Below are 19,232 nucleotides of genomic sequence, written 5' to 3' on the forward strand. Positions count from 1 at the left end.
TGAAAGGAAACAGGTAGGGATGCGGCGGGATCATGCTGCATGAGCTAAGAGTGTAGCTTGACTGATGTTGTCATTCGCTTGCCTAGGGGGGATAAACCCAGTTTTGTGGATTAAGGTACCTATAATGGGTTTGAGTCGGGTAGAGAGGATTTTAGCCAATATTTTGATGTTAAGTATAGATATCGGTCTGTATGTGTTGTCTGTATTCGGTTTTGGGATCATGGAGATGGAGGCTGTGAGAGACTCTGTACGGAAGGAGTGACCTGTGAGTAGGGAGTTCAAGGCTTCAACCATGAGAGGGGACAATAGAGTAGCAAAACGTTTATAATAAGTGGCTGGGAAGCCATCTGTGCCTGGGTGTTTACGTGGTTTCAGTGACTTTATTGCGGTCTGTGTTTCTATGTCAGTAATAGGTCTGGCTAAGGTCTCTTGGTGGGATGAGGAGAGGGAGGCGAGGTGAACAGAGGACAGAAGCGTCTCTATATAGTTCGGAGAGTTTTCTGTGGAATTCATGTAGGATTTTTAGTGGGTTGCTGGAATAAATATCTTTGGTTAATTTTAATCAGATAGGTTTCTGGGTATAAGCAGCCATTCATAATGTTGGGCAAAGAAGCTTTCTGGCTTGTTTGCTTTCATATAGAAAGTATGTTTAGATTTGCGGAGAATCTTTTCCACTGAGTCTGTTAAAAGGAGATTGAGTTCCAAGCGTGTTTTGTTATATAGTTGTTTATTTGACGGACAGGGCATGGTTTGAAAGTTCTCTGAAGCTTTATAGAATGCATCTTCCAGACGTTTGTGAAGTTGTCGCTTCATTTTACGATGGTGATATTCTTGGCTGATACAGAACACTCTGATGTATAGTTTTCCCAAAGAGTCAGGGGGTTTGTATTATTGGTATTGTTGCTTACAAGAGAGTCTTTTATAGCATTTTCAATTTCCTGTTGATGTGTGGGATTAGCCAACAAACTGTCATTTATGTACCAGGTTGGGTCGTGGGATAAGGGAGGAAAGGGTTGTCATGACCGCATTATGATCCGACCAGGTGCATGGTATAATGAGTGAATCTAGGATGAGTGCTAAAGTGCTGATAATCACAAAGAGATGGTCTATGCGTTAAAACTGTTTGTGGGGATGGGAATAATGTGTATATTGTCGTCTTGCAGGGTTTTGTTTTTGCCATGTGTCAAGAAGAGAATGTTTATTAAGGAGTTGTTGGTAGGAAAGGCGGTGGGTGGTAGTTGGGGCTAGGAACGGATATAATGTTTGGTTCAAATCACCACCGATCATGAGGGTGCCTCGTTTATGGGATTTTACTACTGAAAAAAAATGGAGAGAAATGACAATGGATTTTTATTAGGAGCATAATAGGAGACTATTGTGACTTCATTGTCTAGCAGAAGACCGGATAGTATTAGGTATCGACCCTCTGGGTCTTTGAGCTCCGTTTGGAGGGTTAATGGTGTTGTATGATGGAAAGCGAACAAAACACACCTTTGTTTAGTGGCAGCCGAAGCAGTGTAAACCTGAAGGTATTTGCAGCCCAAAAATTTTGGTGAGGACTGTGATGAAAAGTGTGTGGTTTGTTTACTCCTGTAAGAAAACCATGTATGCCAAGAGTTTTGAGAAGGAGCTGAAAGCTTTAGTGCGTTTCGGGGGGGAGTTAAGACCTTGTACGTTAAGTGTCAGTATATTTAGGGAGGCCATCTCTGAGTATGGATGGGGTTGAGAGTCGTGGCTACAGGTGGTTAATCTGTAGGGCTACCTCTCCGGAGAGGAGGAGGATAGGGAGAGTTGGGAGGTAAGGAAAAGCTAGGGAGAGGATCAGGAGGGAGCTGTGCAGTGTACATAGACTCTAATTGGAGCTAGTATCCAAAGGGTGGTGAATGATCACCAGTCCGTTGGTACAGTTGGTCCATAGAGTGTCCAAACAGCAATGTGGGGCACTCAAGGAAGTAGTGGAGGTGCAGTGGCTGTCTCTGAGACTACAACAGCCATTAAACATGTAATATAAGTAACAAACTATTTAACAAACGAGTCTCAAGCATAAGAAAGGCTTGAGGTAACAGTTAGGAATCTAGATATGATGTTGACCAAGATAGATCTGGACTGAAGTTGTGCTATGGTTTACCTATTATTGAATTAAGGTTATAGGTCAGGTGAAGGGCGACCCTTGTCTATGACCTAGGTTCTCATTGGTCAGTGAGAAAGAGTGGCAGACAACTAAACTCACTGCAGGAGAACATTGATCAGGTCCTGTATGGGGTTAACAGGTAACTTTTAAAGTTCTGTTTCTCTGGGTGTTCCGAGCAGGGATCCAAATACCCTAGTCAATGGGCCCAAAGGGAAGCGGTACGGTTTTCAAACCCTGCTAACCAGGAGATTGACAAATCAGGTAGGGAAACCTGGTTAGAGTATTAAACTGTGGGTGAACATACCAAAATACAGAATATAGGTTCTGTTTTTGGTGGTATCACCCATGGGGTACAGTTTGTGTAATGTTAACAGGGCAAGCCCTTTAAGAGGTATATCAACCATTTAGGATACATCAGTTCATTGGGTCTCCTCCAGGATCGGTGAAGCAAGGCGACTACTCTTGTTTAAGCTGGAGGGAACCTCATGTTCAGGGGTGTCCCGCTGATTTTGGGAGGGAACCAGAATCCGTCTGATGCTTAGGTCCCTCGGCCATCATTTCTGGTGTTGACAGGTGGAGATCGTGGATTGTGGCAAGAAGGTCATCTGCTGTTTTGCAGGTATAGGAGGTTCCTTTAAAGGTAAAGCCGATGGCGAAGGGGAAACCCCAATGGTATGAAATGCGATGGTGTTGGAGCACTTGCAAGTGTGCTTTCATTGCCTTTCATTTGAGTGTCTGTTGGGAGAGGTCCTGGAAGATTTGGTAACCATGTCCCTGAAATGTCAAGGACTCTTTATTGCGGGCGGCTTCTAGTAATTGCTCTTCGGTACGGAATTATGTTATAATTTTATAATAATGTCTTTGGGGGGGTCCATCCTTCTTACGTGGAGCCAGAGATCTGTAGATCCTGTCCATTTCTATCTCTATGGGGATAGAAGGTGCGAGCTCCTGGAAGAGCGCCATGGCTGTTGATTGAAGATCCTCAATTGCCTCAGGTATTCCACGAATATGGAGGTTAGATCTCCTGTCCCTATTTTCGAAATCCTCAAGGTGGGTTTGGAGGGAAGAATATTCCTCTCTGAGGTATTCTATTTCTTCAGTATGGTTAGAGGTAGTGACATCAAATTTATCTACCCTCTGTTCCAGGATAGAGGTGCGTCAGCCTACCTCTCGGATCTCCCAGGTCAATTTGTCGGTGATAGCATCTGAGGTGTTCTGTAAGGCTTTGTGAAGGACCCGTTCAAATTGGCTTAGTAAGTCAGAGCTGGATAGGGTGTTCTGCAGGGTAATTGGGGGTTATCCCAAAATCAAAATCAGGCTCACAGCGCTGTGTAGAGGAAGGAGACCAGAGCTGAGGCAGTGTGGAGTGGGAAGGTGTATATCTTGTCAGTGCTTCCTGGATCTTTACTGACTTAAGCTTCTCTTTTCTCCCGCTGTACATCCTGTCAGCTTGTTCTCTTGAGTCACGGTAAGGTGCTGGTTACTGAATGTGGGCTATAGGCTGATGTGACTCGGTTTATGAGGCTGTCGGGTCCCGGTCGGTGCAGAGCGCTAAGCGGACATGTCCTGCTTAGACGGCTTCGTGCATGCGCCCCCTATTTCCTAACTTTCTAGGAGCTTGTTTGGAGCATGTTTCAGATTGAAAGGAAAGAAAAACACAAACTGTCACCATGGACCCCTTTTCTACTATTTAGGTCGTTTAACAGTAGATCAACTGTAAATCTCCATTTACCAAGCTGTCATTAGATGATTTGTGTACCAAGAAACACTGTATAAAGCCACTTCAAGGAACTGCATGCCATGTGATTGCTGTGATTGGTCATCACAACATATAAATGGTACTGTTTACAGTGATGAATTATCCCTTTCTCCCTACCTGTGAATGGGGACAGAATGAATAGATCTGCACCTGAAGATTGTTCCATTCTGATTCAGTGACGCAGGGATACGTTTTTAATCCTTTCATGCCCCTCTTCTCCTACACATACTATCTCCATGTTGTCTCCATGTGACCTGTATATTACCCCTTCACCTGCACATCTGAACATTAACCCCATTCATCTCCATCCTACCTCTGTATGTGACCAATACATTAACTCCTTCACATCTTCTCTCCTCTGAGTATGACCTGTACATTAGGACATTAATGTATCTAGTGCACCATTTTAAAAAAAGTATCACAGACAGTAGTGACCCAGGGATACGTTTTTAATCCTTTCATGCCCCTCTTCTCCTACACATACTATCTCCATTTTAAAAAAAAAGTATCACAGACAGTAGTCAACTGCACTGTTGCAAGTACAGTAATGTGGCCACAATCACCTTAAATTATATTATTATATTATATATTATATTTCCAGTCTATTTTGAGGAAACCCTAGTATATGTTTGTTATGTGTGTATGTGTTCCTATTCCCACAGAATACCTTATGGTAAACATTACCCCCCAGCCCCCCCCCCCCCCCCCCCTGCATAACAGAGGAAGATTTCAGTTTTGGAGTTTGTAGAAAACAGAGAGTGAAAAGTAAACAGTGATTCTATATTTATTTATTTGAATAGCATTTGAATGAGAACATATAAGATATATAAAGTAGGTACTAATTTGGCTGCAAAAGTGGAGATGCACTTTAAAGCAATATCATCTAGAAAAAACGATGTGCTATGTTTTTAATTCCTGTTTTTAGCATTCTTCTGTAAAGTGTTACTAAACCCACAAAAGTAAAATCTGTCTGTATATGTAGAATAGCATGCTTGTTATACTCACTGTGGAACGTAAGGGGTTAATCCTCTGTATTGTGTAAAAAGGCTCTTTGATCCTGTATGCACAGATGCCCCCACCTTCTGCAGGGTCTCTCTTGGCAAGGCCAGATAAGACACAGTCAGAGTGCCCCCCCTGCATGCTCAGACTATGCTCAGTTTTGTCTCTATTGCTGTAAAGAATATTTCCTTGTTGAGCTGAGCTAGCCAGGTCACATGGTATTGACATCACACATGTGGGCATGTATACAGATCCTAAATGACAGCCCGGTCCCTCCCTCCTCCTCCATGCTCAGTAACTAAAAAAGAACACAGTGGGTGGGATGTCGCATCTTGATTCATGGATGATCTGCCTCCCATAATAGCATGAGGACACAGGCTATAGTGGAAATCTCCGCCTACCTGAACACTCAGCACTCGGGCAAACCCTGCAGTTTATCATGTGACTGTGGTATACAGATCAGCCAATAATTTCTAAAAGGTGCGCTTACAGTCTGTATGCACAAGTGATGTCATTAAGTGAAAAAATGTGTATGAATGAATTAAACTTGCATGAAACAAAATTTAAACAAATAAATAAAAAATAAAAAATTAATATATTGAAATATGTATATGAAGTGTACACTATCGTGCCAAAACACACATGTGAGAAACTCAAATATCAATAGTTAAACATCAATCCAGACAAGGTGTGACACAAATATCTATTAATAATAAAATAATCCAAAGGTGGTGAGCATAGTCCATAAAATATAAACAGCAAGAAAAAGTTCATAAAAATAGGGAAACACATCCACTTTCCATCAGACCATAATCCATGTGATTGAAGAAAGAAGAGAAGGATAAACAGATGTGACTTCCAAGTGAATCCAAGAAAAAGTGATAAAGGTGGACCCTTACCCTCGATGGTGGACCCCCCTATTAGCGAGGTCTTGTGAGCAAGCAGATTTAGCCCTCTGCAGGGATCATATGATGATAACGTCCACAGCAGCTGACACATCCAGCGTCTCCAGTCTGGTCTGATCCAAGTGGTGTGCCTGGAGGGGGGAGAAGCGCCCACTTGCCGAACTGGTGGACCCCCTAAAGAGCAAGGTCTAATGCGCAAGCAGATTTAGCCCTCTGCAGGGTCTAATGGGCCTCCGTCCTCTTGGAGCACTCCAGACGCAGCAGGGAATCCTCCGCGGTGTCCTGATTGGGAATGGAGAGTCCGGTCTGTGAAGCGCACTATGACACAAGTCACCAGTGCGAAGGGACAGGCGCTTCTGTCATACGGCCCCTGCAGAGGGCTAAATCTGCTTGCTCACAAGACCTCACTAATAGGGGGGTCCACCATCGAGGGTAAGGGTCCACCTTTATTACTTTTTCTTGGATTCACTTGGAAGTCACATCTATTTATCCTTCTCTTCTTTCTTCAATCACATGGATTACGGTCTGATGGAAAGTGGATGTGTTTCCCTATTTTTATGAACTTTTTCTTGCTGTTTCTATTTTATGGACTATGCTCACCACCTTTGGATTATTTTATTATTAACAGATATTTTCATCAGTGTCACACCTTGTCTTGATTGATGTTTAACTATTGATATTTGAGTTTCTCACATGTGTGTTTTGGCACGATAGTGTACACTTCATATACATATTTCAATATATTAATTTTTAATTTTTTATTTATTTATTTAAATTTTGTTTCATGCAAGTTTAATTCATTCATACACATTTTTTCACTTAAGGACATCACTTGTGCATACAGACTGTAAGCACACCTTTTAGAAATTATTGGAATATTTTACACAGATATTGGTGTTTTATTGGTGCAGCTACTATCTTGTTCTTTTATTCAGGTTCCCTAGCGCGGTTTTCCTAATTAGTATGTCTTTTGTTATACAGATCAGCCAAAAAGGTATATAGTGGCAGTTTTCTAATGTAAAAAGTAAAAAAGAAGATTTATAAGCTGTGGGCACTGCGCGGGGGGGGTAACACTTTAACCACTTCCATACCGCAGGCCGTCATATGACATCCTGGGCTTTCAGCGGTGATATCTAAATGATGTCCCTGTCGACTGAGGCCCGGACGCTACATTATGACGTCACGTCTGGGCCAGCGGACGTAAACAAGCTGGGAACTCGGCTGAAAAGCCTGAGATCATTCATTTTTTTTGAGGATCTTAGGCTTTCCAGCCTGGAGGAGAGATGTGGGGTCTTATAGATCCCATATCTCTCCATAAAGAGGACCTGTCATGCACTATTCCTATTACAAGGGATATTTACATTTCTTGTATTAGGAATAAAAGTGATCACATTTTCATTAAAGGGAAAGTGTAAAAATAAAAAAGTAAGATAAAATTAACAATAAAAAGAAATTAAGCGCCCCCCCCCCCCCCGTGTTCACACGCAGAAGAAAATGCATACGTAGGTCGTGTCCGCATATGTAAACGACGTTCAAACCACACATGTGAGGTATCACGTGAATATTAGAGCAAGAGCAATGATTCTAGCCCAAGACCTCCTCTGTAACTCTAAACACATAACCTGTAAAAAAAATGTAAAGTGTCACCTATGAAGATTTTTAAGTACCAAAGTTTGGTACGCAAATTTAAAGCGTGACATGTTGGGTATCTATTTACTCTGCATAATGTCATCTGTCACATTGTACAAAAAAATGGGCTAACTTTACTGGTTTTTTTGTTTTTATTCAGGAAAGTTTTTTTTTTTTTTTTTTTTAAACGCGTTTGAAAAATTGCTGCGCAAATACCATGTGACATAAAAAAGTTGCAATCACCACCATTTTGTTTCCTAGGGTCTCTGCTAAAATATATATATAATTTGCGGTAGTTCTTAGTAAGTTTTTAGCAAAACAATTATGATTTTTACATGTAGGAGAGGTGTGCTGAAATTTTCGCGGTATGGAAGGGGTTAAGGACTGCCCCACATACATATACTGTGGCAGGGTCGCCCTTAAATGCAAAATCAGGTACCTGAACGTGACCTTCTTCTTCGGCTCTGGGCCGCACGCGCTGCCAGAGCCCCGCTCTCACTGTGACTGGACAATGCAGGAGCCAATCAGCGGGTCCAGCGGACGCAATGTCTGCCAGAAACTCTGCAATCGTTCATAGAGAGGCAAAATGGTGATTTGCCTATGTAAACAAGGCCAACCACCATTCTGCCAGAGGGGAAAATGGAGGTCTTGCTAAGCAGAAACACGGATATCTCTTTTCCTTTAGTCAAAGCACATCCCCCACAGTTGGAAAGCACTCATAGGGAACACATTTAAGTCTTTGATTGCATCTGATGTTAACCCCTTCGATGCCAGTGTCATTAGCACAGTGACAGTGCAATTTTTTTTAAGAACTGATCACTGTATATGTGTCACTGGTCCAGAAAAAGTGTCACTTAGTGTCAGATTTGTCTGCTGTAATGTCACAGTCCCGCTAAAAATCGCTGATCGCTGCCATTACTAGTTAAATATATAAAAAAAAAAAGTCCCTAAATCTATCCCATAGTTTGTAGACTCTGTATACGCTTATTGAGATTTTTTTACCAAAAATATGTATCAGAATACATATTGCTCTAAACTGATGAATACATTACATTTTTTTCATTATTTTTTATTGGATATGTTTTATAGCAGAAAGTGAAAAATATTGTTTTTTTTTTTCAAAATTGTCAATCTTTTTTTGTTTATAGCACAACAAATAACAACCACAGAGGTGATAAAATACCACATGAAGAAAGCTCTATTTGTGGGAAAAAAAGGACATCAATTTTATTTGGGTACAGCGTCACATGACTGCGCAATTGTCAGTTAAAATAATGCAGTGCCGTATTGCAAAAAATGGCTTGGTCAGGAAGGGGGTAAGACCTTCTGGAGGTCAAGGGGTTAAATGTAGTACACATGTATTTGTTCTGTTTCTAGCATTCTTCCTTAAAGCAGAGTTCCACCCTGTATTTCAAGTTTGATCCCCAACGTTGCTGATCTCATTGCCTAAAATATTCAACATTTATTTTTTTTTTAATATTTACCCTTTTCGGGTCACTAAAAGCTTTACTTCCTCTGTACCTTGCCACGGCGAGGTACCTCATTTCCAGCCGCACATTGGCTCCTAGGATATGTGTCATCGATCCCAGGATTCAATGGGCAACCTGTAGTACACCGAGTGCGATGCGCTTTGTTCACACTGCGTAAGTGTGAGAGATCAGGAGGTGCGCGCTGGGTAGCCAGCTGCACCATTTCCCAGAAGAAACTCGGAGCGGGCTTCAGATGCCCACACTAAGGATGAAAGTTCACTGGATCTGGAAGGTCCAGTGAGTGCATATAAACAAATGAAAAAGAAAATGTCATCATAGGCAGCATATGCTGACTTAGATTGCATAAGCTGCAACTATCACAGGGGTGATTAAAAAAAAAAAAAAAAGGCTGGCGGTCCGCTTTAAATGTATCATACAAACTAATAAGCTGTTGGTTTCAAAATTCTAATATATGCAAGTTAAAATTTTAATTGTCTGCATTGATTCATTTATTATTATTGAATTCATTTGATCAATTTTGACTAATATTTGAAAATATTGTTCAGGAAATAAAACCTCTTTTTGAAGGAGCAGTCAATAAGTTGAATGTTAAATGGCAGGCTATATTTAATATTGTTCCCATTTTAACATTGTTTATCTTGTACAGTAACAAATTTATGAGATGTCTACCTAGTCCAAGGATTGCAAAACAGGGAAAAGAAAGACCATAAATCTTGTGCCAGCAGGCACGTACAAGAAAACACATGCTAAAACAATCGAGGACCACAAATGTGGACGACAAACAAATAGTTGAAGTAAATCACATGATTAATAACATCATAGTGACAGTTTCCAGGTCAAAGTTATTTATTATACCAAGCAAAGTAAATAGTCAACTATGTGGACTGTTATCTTTTGAAGCAATGTTCTATATTACAGTAGTCTACACACACACACACACACACACAATATTGTGGGAAGATTAGCTCACGTGTAGCGCTTGTAAAGATGCAATCCATTTGAAAAATCTTTTAATATTTTTCTTGCCTACTTTAACCAATTGTCCTCTGGAAGATTTACCCCCCTTTTATGACCAGGCCATTTTTTGCTATATGGCACTGTGTTACTTTTTTTGAATACAAAGGTTTTTATTTGGAAGATCTTGTTACAAACAGGATATTATAATCATACAAATCAACAATAAACAAGAAATACCAAGTACAAGGAGACATCACATAGAATGGAACTGAATGAGAGACTGGTTACATTTCGCTAGTTAATAGTTTGTACCAAATGGGAAATAAGTAATAGACAAAAATGTAGAGCAAATTCAGTAGGGAGCCACAGCATCAGGGAGAGCATTGATCACGTTTAATATAAAAAGAGGAACAACTGTGGGTTACAAAAAGGGGGTATCCCAGTTATCCCATTTCTTGTTAAAGAGGTGCATCGTGTCATACAATGTATGGTAAATATGTTCAGATATTTTGATCAACTCCATCCTGGCTAACACCTATGGCCAAGAGATGGAGGAGAAATGCCAATGTGATGTGGTTACCCAATTAATGGATACAAAAAGAGTGTGTATCAATCTTTCACAAGGAATGGGATGAGGTATTGGGGTGAGGAAGAGACACAGTTGCATTGTTAAAGTAATGGGGCGACCTGCTATTAGTGTAGACTTTGTGGCTGCATGTTGCCAAATTGACTGAAGGTGCTTACAGCTCCAAAATATATGGATAAAGGAGTCAGAGTCCAGGCAGCCACAAAAACAAGATGGAGAAACTAATGGGTAAATAGTATGGAGCTTAGCTGGTGTCATATACCACCTGGTGTGTAATTTTATCAAAGTTTCACAGATTGAAATAGATTGTGCGTTCTTGAGCATATTATTGAGCATCTCTTCTCATTCAGGATGTGTAAAAGTGAGACCAGATTCTGCTTCCCATTGGGTCATCGGTTTAGTTTTCTCTGTGAACCTTAATTAAAGGCTAAGGTCACCTTTGTTCACTTTTTTTTTTTAAATTCCAGCTCCCCTTTGTACCAATATAGCATTAATGTACTTATTTTGCAAAAGTAAAACAGCTTTCCATTAATTCTACACAGTCTTACCTCACTCTCTTCGATTACTTCTACCTTACTTCCTGGACAGACTTTAGGTCATGACACGGGAAGGAGTTGAACAGCTGATCTCATTAGCACACACCCTGAATCATCTACCCTCAGCTGGCCAACTCCTTCCTGTGTCATGACCTAAAGTCTCTCCAGGAAGTAAGGCAGAAGTAATCAGGCAGTGTGTTTAAACAGCTATAAAGAGAGTGAGGTAAGCCTGTGTGGAGTTAATGGAAAGCTGTTTTATATTTGCAAAATAAGTACTTTAATGCTATATTTGTACATAGTAGAGCTGGAATTTAGCCTTTTAACGTAGCTATAAATGAATGATATTATACCTTGATCCCTAGCTAGGGATTCACAAATATGTTCAAATTGGCTGCATTGCAATCAGGATGTTAGTGAGTCTCTGCTAAGAAAAAAAAAGTGCTGGATTTGAATATATCTAAACAGCTCAGTGGAAGGTAAATTATATTACATTTTGAGTTGTGAGAAAGTTTTGAAATGAGAATCTGATTTAAAAGATTTAAATGTTATTAAAGCAGAAGAGCTCCATAGAGTGAAGCGGTCTCTTTCTTGAAAGGCTGGGTGAAAGTCGGGGTCACCTAAAAAGGAGTAGAGGGGTGCACTCAAAGAAATCAAGTTAAATCTCATCCCGTATAGAGACCAAAGGTGAAGAGTTTGGGTAATTATTCTGTTAAGAGGAAATATGGCACTTGCCTGTATGGACCTGGACCATAATAGGCCTGGAAGGTAATATGGAAAAGTAGAGTATGTTTAGAATGACAGCCAGGGGATATCTTCCATAGGAGCATGCCATTGAGCAGTTTGAGTCTCGCTGTCAAATAGTATAGCCATAAGTTTGGCAGGCCCAGGCCGCAAAGAGATTGGGGCCTATACAGAATATATTTATGGAATCTTGGCTTCTTGGACTGCCATACAAATGTGTTTACATTTCTCTGAAGAGATTCAATGCAGGATAAGAAAGATATGTGGTAAGTAGACTAGAATTTCATTAGGGACCTAATGTGGGAAAATACTGGGTGATAATTACTGTGAAATTGTAAGTGGCTTTGAATGTTGGGGTGAGTTGTATCCCAAGGTAACGGAAGGATTGAGTGCACCATGCAAAAGAAAAATGTAGTTGCAAAGAGGCCATCAATTCCCCCAAAATAATAATTGGCATGGCAGAACATTTGGCTAGGTTAACACCCAGTGCCAATATAGTTTGAAAAGAATCTAATAGGGATGTCAAAATGGGTAGTGCAATTAGGGGATTGATTAGGAATAGTAGGGGGATTGATTGTAACCATTATATAAATGATCCAGTGTATTAGTGAGAGATTGTAAGTCTGCAAGTTTGGCTTTGTGTTTGTTAGCAGCTATATCAATGAGATGGACTCGCATGACAGCCTTATGGGCAGTCCATAACGTAGAGGGAGACATCTCAGAAAGTGAGTTCTCTGCAAAATAGTTGTCCAGGTTTAGTTCAGTTTAGAAAGCGACTGGATAATTACGGGGTCTGTGAGTAGGGAGTCATTGAGTCACCATGTGTGGGTCGTGGATTTAAGGCCAATTTGTGACATGGTAAAGGCCACCATATGATGGTTAGACCAAGGACAAAGGTAAAGCTCAGCAGCAGATTATTGGGGTACAGAATATGTAGTCTAGGCGAGCATAGCTGTCATGTGGTTTAGAATAAAAGGTGTAAGATCTTGAGCCCACATTATAAGCTAGCCATGCATAGAGAAGTTGGAGGTAGTGTAAAGATCTGGCAACTGATTTAGGAATGGCTTTGGAAGATGGAGTAACTCTGGTTCTAATCTAAAATTGGATGGGCAGTGATATTAAAATCACCTCCCACTATTAAACATGGGGAGATATATTGATCCAGAATTTCAAATTAAAAAACAAGGCTTGTGCATAGTTAGGAGTGTATCCTGAAGCTATGGTGACAGAGCTGCCTTGAAGAACCTTGAAGTATAAGAAATTAACTGTCAGGATCCTTATTCACATGTAGAACATAAAACAATAAAGACTTATGGATACATATAGCTACTCCACAGGACTTACTGGAATTGGATGTGCAATAAAATTGTTTATACGCTTTGTCATGAATTGAGGGTGGTTAGAGACAGAAAAATGGGACTCTTGCAACATGAAGACTTCAGCACCTAAGCTCTTATAATGGCGGATAGGGATGGGCCAAACACCCCCGCACCAGAACATACCGAATAGGCAAAAAATTCGGCAGAGCACACAAACACCATTAAAGTCTATGGGACACGAACACGAATAATCAACACTGCTCATTTTAAAGGCTTATACAGTCAGGTCCATAAATATTGTGACATTGACACAATTTTAATCTTTTTGGCTCTATAAACCACCACAATGGATTTGAAATGAAACAAACAAGATGTGCTTTAACTGCAGGCTTTCAGCTTTAATTTGAGGGTATTTACATCCAAATCAGGTGAACGGTGTAGGAATTGCAACAGTTTGTATATGTGCCTCCCACTTTTTAAGGGATCAAAAGTAATGGGACAGATTAACAATCATCCATCAAACTTTCACTTTTTAATACTTGATTGCAAATCCTTTGCAGTCAATTACAGCCTGAAGTCTGGAATGCAAAGACATCACCAGACGCTGGGTTCCATCCCTGGTGATGCTTTGCCAGGCCTCTACTGCAACTGTCTTCAGTTTCTGCTTGTTCTTGGAGCATTTTCCCTTCAGTTTTGTCTTCAGCAAGTGAAATGCATGCTCAATCGGATTCATGTCAGGTGATTGACTTGGCCATTGCATAACATTCCATTTCTTTCCTTTAAAAAACTCTTTGGTTGCTTTCGCAGTATGCTTCGGGTTATTGTCCATCTGCACTGTATAGTGCCGTCCAATGAGTTCTGAAGCATTTTGCTGAATATGAGCAGATAATATTGCCCGAAACTTCAGAATTCATCCTGCTGCTTTTGTCAGCAGTCACATCATCAATAAATACAAGAGAACCAGTTCCATTGGCAGCCATATATGCCCACGCCATGACACTACCACCACCATGCTTCACTGATGAGGTGGTATGCTTTGGATCATAAGCAGTTCCTTTCCTTCTCCATACTCTTCTCTTCCCATCACTCTGGTACAAGTTGATCTTGGTCTCATCTAAAGAGATAAATGTTGTTGGCTCTTTTACAGATACAGATAGGTGTCTCCACTCCCTAGTAGTAGGTAAAAGTGTAAATTTAGTAGGAAGACTTAGCTGCCCCCCAAAATATGGGATTTGTAGGAGACAATAATATCTGTATAACAAGGTAAGCACAGAATCATTGCGATTGTTTAAGAATTTGATTTATTGATACAAAAATATAAAATCACAAAATCAACACGATACATCATTTGTGAATGATACTTGGATGTACAGTTTAGCAAGATGCTTGTATATGCAGAAAGCCAACATGTTTCACAGTTTCCTGCTTCTTCAAGGGCGTCATATGCATCTATAGATTCATCTAAATTACATAAAACATCATTAGGAACTTAATTTATTGAGTACACAAATGATAAACATTTCCTTAGAAGAGTATATATGCTTACCCAATCAGAGATTGCAGATGCTTACAAGGGACGTGTATGGCAAATACTCATAGTCAAGACACGGCTATCAGAGTCAGTCAGCTGGAACCGCTACCCTGTGGAAGTCAGATCCCTGAGGGTTAGATAGTGGGATATCTGATCACGCAGTTACCAGGATATCAGAAGATTGTTACCAGTGCCATTAATCTAAAGATTTAAATTGAAATTTAAAAGGAACTATTTTTAAGCATTAGTGAATCAGTAATAGGGTATTAATATATTTATTTAGATATTTGTGTGAGTGGTTTAGCAACAGTCACAGATGGTCAAAAATGTAATGCAGGTAAGCCAAAAGTGGCCCAGCCTGGGCCACCAGTGGCACGTCAGCAATATAAAGTATGCCAAAGTTGATCCAATAAATATATATATATATATATATATATATATATATATATATATATATATATATATATATATATATGAAGATAATCATAATAATTCATGAAATTGACACTAACAAACTAGGAAGCTATATCCACAGGACCTGGTGAGTACAGATATAGGGTCAGATTAGGAGCCATCAATGGGACAGGGAGGGAAAAAAATCAACCATTTAATGTTGCAGATAATGCAATATATAAATGCAAGACTATATTAAATTGTACAGCTATGGTTTAGGGGCAAAACAACATTGCTCTGACATGGTTTTCATTGCTCTAATCAATCGGCTGCTGATGACATTCACCATTATGCTTAACAAGGCAGGTGGAGGCGTCCAACAACATGTCCACTATAGTATATTGATTAATCTTGCTAATTAGCGTAGCATGAATAGGAAAAGGTGTAGCCCGATTACCTGTAAGGTGTCCAGTAAGCTACAATTGATAAGTTGTGCATATAGTGCTTTAGCTTCACGATTAAAGTCCTCCTCACTGGCACAGTTTTGGTGCAATCTTAAATACTGGCTGAATGGTATACTTCGTACCAGGGGGCAGGGATGGGCACTAGAGTAGTGTATTGCCCACTGTTTCTTTCCTATATAAATTACTGTGTATCGATCCATCATTGTTCAAAAAAAGACGCAGGTCCAAGAAGGGGATACTTTTAGTGTCTGACTGAATTGTGAATTTAAGATTAAAATGATTATTGGATATGTATATTATAAACTCCGAAAGTTCTAAGGCGGACCCTGTCCAGACGAGCAGCACATCATCGATAAACCTTCACCACAATAAGATGTGGCGAAGGTGTATCGCAGTGCCGTCATCTGAAAACAGGGCTCACTCCCACCCCCCCAGGTACAGGTTGGCATACAATAGGGCACATGACGTCCCCATCGCTACCCCCTGTACCTGGAGGTAGGTGGAGCCGTTAAACAAAAATATGTTGGTAGTAAGGATATGTTCCAATAATGTCGTAATGAACTGACATAATTTCCAGTTATTTTTGTCTTGTTCTCTAAGAAATGCTGAGGCAATTTCAACTTCTTTGTGGGGTATACTGGAGTATAAAGCTTCAATATCTATTGCTGCTAAGATGGTTCCTAGGGGTACTGTAAGTCCCTCAATCACTTTTAAAAGTTCTAGGGTATCCTTCAAGTATGAAGGTAGTGCCATTACATGCAGCTATCAACATATTTGCTGGCCGTCTCTGTATGGCTACCAATCCCCGATACAATTGGCCGCCCAGGCGGGTTCTCAAGGTTCTCATTGGATCAACTTTGGCGTACTTTATGTTGCTGACGTGCCACTGGCATCCCGGGCTGGGCCACTTTTGGCTTACCTGCATTACATTTTTGACCACCTGTGACTGTTGCTGAACCACTCGCACAAATATCTAAATAAATATATTAGTACCCTATTACTGATTCACTAATGCTTAAAAATAGTTCCTTTTAAATTTCAATTTAAATCTTTAGATTAATGGCACTGGTAACAATCTTCTGATATCCTGGTATCTATTTTTTGGGGGCAGCTAAGTCTTCCTCCTAATTTTACACTTGGTCTCATCTGTCTATAGGATGTTGTTCCAGAACTGTAAAGGCTTTTTTAGATGTTGTTTGGCAAACTCTAATCTGGCCTTCCTGTTTTTGAGACTCACCAATTGTTTACATCTTGTGGTGAACCCTCTGTATTCACTCTGGTGAAGTCTTCTCTTGATTGTTGACTTTGACACACATACACCTACCTCCTGGAGAGTGTTCTTGATCTGGCCAACTGTTGTGAAGGGTGTTTTCTTCACCATGGAAAGAATTCTTCGGTCATCCACCACAGTTGTTTTCCGTGGTCTTCCGGGTCTTTTGGTGTTAGTGAGCTCACCGGTGTTCTTTCTTTTTAAGGATGTTCCAAACAGTTGATTTGGCCACACCTAATGTTTTTGCTATCTCTCTGATGGGTTTGTTTTGTTTTTTCAGCATAATGATGGCTTGCTTCACTGATAGTGACAGCTCTTTGGATCTCATATTGAAAGTTGACAGCAACAGATTCCAAATGCAAATAGCACACTTGAATTGAACTCTGGACCTTTTATCTGCTCCTTGTAAATCGGATAATGAGGGAATAACACACACCTGGCCATGGAACAGCTAAGCAGCCAATTGTCTCATTACTTTTGGTCCCTTAAAAAGTGGGAGGCACATATACAAACTGTTGTAATTCCTACACCATTCACCTGATTTGGATGTAAATACCCCCGAATTAAAGCTGAAAGTCTGCAGTTAAAGCACATCTTGTTCAAATCCATTGTGGTGGTGTATAGTGCCAAAAAGATTAGAATTGTGTCGATGTCCCAATATTTATGGACCTGACTGTATGCAAGTTATTGTCATAAAAAGTGTTTGGGGACCTGGGTCCTGCCCTAGGGGACCTGTAATAATGCAAAAAAAAAATAGTTTTTTCGGGAGCAGTGATTTTTTTAATGCTTAAAGTGAAAACAATAAAAATGAAATATTCTTTTAAATATTGTGCCTTGGGAGTGTCTATAGTATTCCTGTAAAGTGGCACATTTTTCCCGTGTTTAGAACAGTACCACAGCAAAATGACATTTCTAAAGGAAAAATTGTCATTTAAAACTGATTGCGGCTGTAATGAATTGTCGGGTCTCGGCAATATAGATAAAAATCATTGAAAAAAAGAGCATGGGATCCCCCCCAAGTCCATTACCAGGCCCTTCAGGTCTGATATGGAAATTAAGGGGAACACTGCGCCAAATGTTTAAAAAAATGGCGTAGGGGTCCCCCTCAAAATCCATACCAGACCCTTATCCGAGCACGCAACCTGGCAGGCCGCAGGAAAAGAGGTGAGAGAGCACTCCCCCCTCCTGAACCGCACCAGGCCACATGCCCTAAACATGAGGAGGTTGCTTTGGGGTAGCCCCCAAAGCACCTTGTCCCCATGCTGATGGGGACAAGGGCCTTATTCCCACAACCCTTGTCCAGTGGTTTTGGGGGTATGTGGGTGGGGGGCTTATCAAAATCTGGAAGCCCCCTTTAACAAGGGGACCCCCAGATCCCAGCCTCCCCCCTGTGTTAAATGGTAATGGGGTACGATGTACCCCTATCATTTCAGAAAAAAGTGTCAAAATGGTAAAAAAGACAATAGCGGGTGTTTGACAATTCCTTTATTAATAATGTCTTCTTCTTTCCCCCGCTTCTTCCTCCATCTTCTTCTGGTCTTCCTTTGGTTTTCTCCTTCTTCCTCCATCTTCTTCTTCCCCGCTTCTTCCTCCATCCTCCTCTGCTTCTTCCTCCGATCTACTCCATCTTCCTCCGGCTTCTTCTTCCCCGCATCGTCCTCCAGACGATCCACCCCAATGGGAGGCTCCTACAGTGTGACAGTTCTGTGCTTGTGACAGTTCTTATATAACTGAGGATGGGGCCACCCCATGACCCCGCCCCCTCTGGCACAACATTGACTTCTCTATGGCTTTCCCATGGCGTCAGAGGTAGGTGGGGTTTAAATTTTTTTTTTTCATTGATACATGTCCCCTGGGGCAGGACTCGGGTCCCCAAACACTTTTTTATGACAATAAATTGCATATAAGCCTTTAAAATGAACACTATAGATTTTTCATGGTAATGTGCCATAGACTTTAACGGTGTTCCGGCAGCTTTTGAATTTGCCCCGAACACCGCATATTGCTTGGTGTTTGCAGAACATCCAAGCAACCAAAGTTCAACCCGAACTTATGCTCAGACTGAACCGTTCGCCCATCCCTAATGGCGCAAAAGCCTTTTTGCACTTCTGAGGAAGTTGAAGCCCTGTATGTTGTGAGTTATTATTTTAAATACCATGATAAATTACCAAAAAAGGAGCTTGATCATAAAGGCCCGTGGTATTAAGAGTAGGGAAAGAAATGCAAAAAGGAGAGATGCCACTTCTATATCAGTACCTATAGTCTCGTAGCAGTGAGTCCTGAAAACCGAGTTAAAATGTCCAAGTGGAGTAGCTAGAATTTTGAAGCTATGCCTATGTGATAACTGCTAAAATTGAACATCAGCAAAGACATTTCTCAAGAGCATACTGTACATTGAAATATAACTGTTGTATTAGATCTTCCATAACCAAAAAATATTTAAAAATTTGAACTGCTTTTAACCAAAACTATGCTATCCGACTGACCAAAAAACAAAACTCATCGGCCTAGGCAGACCGATA

The sequence above is a fragment of the Aquarana catesbeiana genome, linkage group LG03, assembly GCF_042186555.1.
Source record: "Aquarana catesbeiana isolate 2022-GZ linkage group LG03, ASM4218655v1, whole genome shotgun sequence".
NCBI lineage: Eukaryota > Metazoa > Chordata > Amphibia > Anura > Ranidae > Aquarana > Aquarana catesbeiana.